We start from the raw sequence: 6,020 nt of genomic DNA, 5'->3' as shown, positions 1-6,020 counted from the left end.
ATCTACAGTGTTTTTACATATATACAGTCAGGAAAATAAGTATTGAACACGCCACCATTTTCCTCACAAAACATATTTCTAAAGATGCTGTTGACTTGAAATTTTCCCTGAATGTTGGTAACGTAATGTTGGTAAAGAAATCCACATATGAAAAGAAACCAAATCTAATTAGCTTAAAAATTAAGTTATGCGTAATAAAATGAAATGACGTAGGAAAAAAGTATTGAACACAAAGACAGCAGCTCAAATCTCATAGTAGCTATTCAGCAAGCGTCTGCCCTTCATCATTGTAAATGAATATCAGCTGCTTCAGTCCAACATCTACATTAGCAGGAGGATGAAGATGAAACCAGAGTGGACATTTCAGCAAGACAATGATCCAAAACACAGCCAAGGAAACTCTCAAATGCTTTTACAGAAAGAAAATCAAGCTGTAGAATGGCCCAGCCAGTCACCTGAACCGAATCCAATAAACAATACAAATTAAAGCTCAGATTTGATAGATGAGACCCACAGAACCATCAAGATTTTTACACTCTGTTGAAGTCTGAATAACTCACACCTGAGCAATGCATGTGACTTCATTCTCCATATGAGAGGCACATGATTTATGTAATGATGTAGGTTTAGTTATGCTAATCTATTGAAAAATGAGAAATATTTTCTTTGCAACAAGCTGAAAATAAAATTATTACACAAATTAAATTTTAGCTAACATTCATTTAAAGTACAAATAAAACAGTTTAAGTTGAATATCTTCTACTTTTAGCAAACTATAATAACTCTGGACTTTAAGAAGCCCTTGATTTTGATCAGAATTTTCATTTCATTTTAAAATATTTTTTACTATAACTGTAAAAAAGTATTTAGGTTATATATATATATACAATTACTGTATATAATTATAAATATATAAAATATTTTATCTGTAAAATATTTATATTTTAATATATTTTTAAATATATAAAACATATTTTAACTGTAAGAATATTGATGTTAATCTTCTTTTTTTTTTGGTGAATAGCATGCACAAATGAATCCCAGAAAAAAAAAAGTGTTATTTTATGTAAAAATGTGACACTTTTTCTGTATGTGATTTCTGTTTTTAAGTATTAAGGCCCTGTTTACAGTAATACGATTTAGTTTTAAAACAGCGTTTTAGAATGAAAACGATCCACGTCCACACTGGCGTTTCACCTAGCATTTCTGAACAGCTCTCCGTCCACACTATACTGCTGAAAACGCACATCACGTGACCACACACACACTCTGGCATGCGCTGCAACGTATGCGCGCGTCTTATCTCCAGGCAGTCAGCGGGTGCTTTGACCACATCTACCCATATGAGAGCTGTGCACGTCGGACTGTTCATCAAGGATCTACCGCTGGATCTCATCTCTCATTTAATTCATCTTGTTATCTCTATCTAATGACATATTCCCTGACTTTGGTCTTTTGAATCTCTTACTGGTTTTCAGGTAACGTGTTTTGGCTGAGCGCAAAGATAAGCTACTATATTAATTAATGTAACCGCGTACACTGATTCTGCACATTTGACAGATTGCTTGCCTTTATTTCCTATATTGTAAAAACTTATTGAACATTATACTTTTATAATAGATGGCCATTTTTGATCATTAAAACTGATATTCGGCAAAAGAGAGGGTGTGTTTAATATTTTCAATGAAAATGAAAGGAGGCAGTGATGTTATAGGCTCCGTTTTGTTATAAATACGCATACAGTGAAAATGACGCTCATATAAATATGTAGCTACACAATGCCTCAACATGTTTAGTGTCTGTTAAGTTGTTCAGATCAAAATGAAAATAGGCAGTTCCCTATGTCATGCTTTCATTTTAGTGTTAAGAAAGTTAAACAATATAGCCAGAGTGATGGTAATGAGATTATACAGTACACTGTTCCCTTTTAAGATTAACCCGACGTGTCCTCTGTAGTTTGTTTTCCATATCAATCTTGCGAAGTCTGAACTTACAAGGAGAGGATGCAGGACTGAACTGTGTGTAAGCTACTTAATATTGAAGAAAAGGCCCCAATCAGATCTGTCTCAGTTTTTCCCCATCCACTCTGACACGGAGCAACTTTTTTTCAAAAAGTTAAATTTTCTGCGCTCGAAAACGCCGGCGTAGTGTGGACAGAAGGCATAACTGTAGCAAAACTTATGCGTTTTAAAACTAAAACACATTAGTGTAAACGGGGCCTAAAAAGATCAGTCTGTTCCTAACCATCGTCTCTTTTCTGGGAACATCAATCCATCCATCCATCAAAAATCATCTTGCATAAGGAAAGACGAGACGGTGGTTTCTGCAAAGAGAAGCACTCGCACTGCTAACCTGATAACAACTCTTCCTATGATATCGTTTTACAGTAACGAGGTTTAGGGGAAGCGCTCCTGCAAATGGGATTAATAGAAATGCATTGATTTCTGCAGCTCACACTTTTGAGGTTTATGGCTCAGTCTTTTAAGTAATGATCAAGGGTACATGTAAAGACCTCATCAGCTCCCCAGACAGGAAAAAGAGACTGAAACCAGACGCTAAAGAAAATGGACAAGACAATGAACTTAACAGGACTCTGTGTGTGTGTGTGTGTGTGTGTGGAGCTGTTTGTTATCTCTACAGCATAACATCTGGTATAAAATTCCTTATAACACTTATGGCTCATTAAAACAACTAAATGTTACTGGGTTTATATATATATATATATATATATATATATATATATATATATATATATATATATATATATATATATATATATATATATATATATATATATATATGCGCAATATCACACGAGTAGCAGTGCAATACGGCTGTATATCGGCACTGGTGAGAGGTGTGTGTTGGCACAAGGCCACAGATCGAGTGCCTAAGTCTCCCACCTGTGACGATATACAGCCACATCGCACTGCTACTCCTGTGATATTGCGTTTATACAACAGTTCAATGGCATAATCGTGTGTAAAAAAAGAAAATCAAACACGGAGAGCCTAAAAACCCTTTTATAAGAGGAACACTTTCTTCCGCCATTCATTCACATCTGCAGCTGACGTCAGAACAGCAGAAGCCATTACTAATTCACCAGCGTCATTTTAAAGCTAGTGTTTGAATGATTCTCTAGCGTAATGTCTAAAGTGATGACAAAACAGGTGATTTTGCTCACATTTCAAGATTACAAGACTGAACAACATGAAATGCCATCAGTCTACAGAGATATCTCCCAGGATTTCTCTGTAGCAATCGGTAGACCACAATATTACAGTGGTATAAATACAGCACTACAACATACAAAAGAGAGAGATCGACTTAGAAAGTCACTTAGCAGTTTAATAATGATTTGATCCGCTGTAGTTTAAAATTACGCTGGTTTTCTGGTGAACTGTTGTGATGACAAAACAGGTGATTTTGCTCACATTTCAAGATTACAAGACTGAACAACATATATATTATATATCATTTTTAGATGAATATGATTAATTATATTAAAAATTTAAATGTATAATTCTAACAAAAAAGTATTTGTAAGACATGAATTTAGGATATATAAGCAAACTTATCACAATACTTATTATTTATGTCAAATTTACAGCTACCATAATACAAATTTGCATTGCATTTAGACATGATGAAAATTATGACGAGTTGCAAAAAGCCAAATCTTGTAAAATAAATGTAACAAAAACATGAAACAATTAAATGTAATTATTAAAAATGTAATTTATATATATATATATATATATATATATATATATATATATATATATATATATATATATATATATATATATATATATATATATATATATATATATATATATATATATATAGTATGTCACAAAAGTGAGTACACCCCTTACATTTCTGCAAATATTTATCTGTAACTTTTAATAGCACAACACTGCAGAAATGACTTTTTAACACAATGAAAAGTAGTCAGTGTGAAGTTCATTTAGCAGTGTAAATTTATTGTCCTCTCAAAAAAACTAAAAATACAGCCAATAATAGCTGAACCCCTGGCAACAAAAGTGAGTACACCCCTAAGAAAAAATGTACAAATTGAGCACAATAACTGATTTTCCTTCCCCTGTGTCATGTGACTCATTAGTGTTACACTGTCCCAGGTGTCACCAGATAGCAGGTGAGTTAAATTTGGTATAAAGGCTCTTCCACTCTCTCAGCCTAGCCACTAAAAGTTCAACATGGCACCTCATGGCAAACAACTCTCAGAAGACCTGAAAAAACGAATTGTTGCTTTGCATAAAGATGGCCAAGGCTATAAGAAGATAGCCAACACTCTGAAACTATGTAGCAGCACAGTGGCCAAGACCATCCAGCGCTTTAAGAGGACAGGTTCTTCTCAGAACAGGCCTCGCCATGGTCGGCCAAAGAAGCTGAGTGCACATTCTCAGCGTCACATCCAAAGATTGTCGTTGAAAAACAGACGGATGAGTGCTTCTAGCATTGCTGCAGAGATTGAAGGGATGGGAGGTCAGCCTGTCAGTGCTCAGACCGTACGCCGCACACTGCATCAAATTGGTCTGCATGGTTGTTGTCCTAGAAGGAAGCCTCTTCTAAAGACGATGCACAAGAAAGCTTGCAAACAATTTGCTGCAGACATGCAAACTAAGCACCAGGATTACTGGAACCATGTCCTGTGGTCTGATGAGACCAAGATAAACCTTTTTGGTTCAGATGGTGTCAAGCGTGTGTGGCGGCAACCAGGTGAAGTGTACAAAGACAAGTGTGTCTTGCCTACCGTTACACATGGTGGTGGGAGTGTCATTATGTGGGGCTGCATGAGTGCTGCTGGCATTGGGGAGCTACATTTTATTGAGGGAAACATGAATTCTAACATGTACTGTGACATACTAAAGAAGAGCATGATCCCCTCCCTCAAAAAACTGGGCTGCAAAGCAGTGTTCCAGCATGATAATGACCCCAAACACACCTCCAAGATGACCTCTGGCTTGCTAAAGAGGCTCAGGGTAAAGGTGACGGACTGGCCAAGCATGTCTCCAGACCTAAACCCCATAGAACACCTCTGGGGCATCCTGAAAAGGAAGGTGGAGGAACACAAGGTGTCAAATGTCCACCAGCTCCGTGATGTTGTGATGGAGGAGTGGAAGAGGACTCCAGTGGCAACCTGTGAAGCTCTGGTCAACTCCATGCCCAGGAGAATTAAAGCCGTGCTGGAAAATGATGGTGGCCACACAAAATATTAACATTTTAATTTTTTTCTTAGGGGTGTACTCACTTTTGTTGCCAGGGGTTCAGCTATTATTGACTGTATTTTTAGTTTTTTTGAGAGGACAATAAATTTACACTGCTAAATGAACTTCACACTGACTACTTTTCATTGTGTCAAAAAGTCATTTCTGCAGTGTTGTCCTATTAAAAGGAAGAAATGTAAGGGGTGTACTCACTTTTGTGACATACTGTATATATATATATATATATATATATATATATATATATATATATATATATATATATATATATATATATATATATATATATATATATATATATATATATATATATATATATTCAACTGACTATAAGAAACTTTGCAAGTACATGTCAACTTACAGTAACCCCAACTTAACAGTTTATTTATAATCGAATGAGAATTAGTTGGCATGTAGATGCAATGTAACTTAAATTCAACAAACGAACCATCAAAATAAAGTGTGACCATATCTATCTATATATCTATCTATCTATCTATCTATCTATCTATCTATCTATCTATCTATCTATCTATCTATCTATCTATCTATACATATATATATATATACATATATACATATATACATATATATATATATATATATATACATATATACATATATATATATACATATATACATATATATATATACATATATATATATATATATATATATATATATATATATATATATATATATATATATATATATATATATATATATATATATATATATATATATATAATTGTTAATATTTTGTTTTAAATC

This window comes from Danio aesculapii, chromosome 5, assembly GCF_903798145.1.
Source record: "Danio aesculapii chromosome 5, fDanAes4.1, whole genome shotgun sequence".
NCBI classification, from domain to species: Eukaryota; Metazoa; Chordata; class Actinopteri; order Cypriniformes; family Danionidae; genus Danio; species Danio aesculapii.
This window is presented reverse-complemented; position numbering follows the sequence as displayed.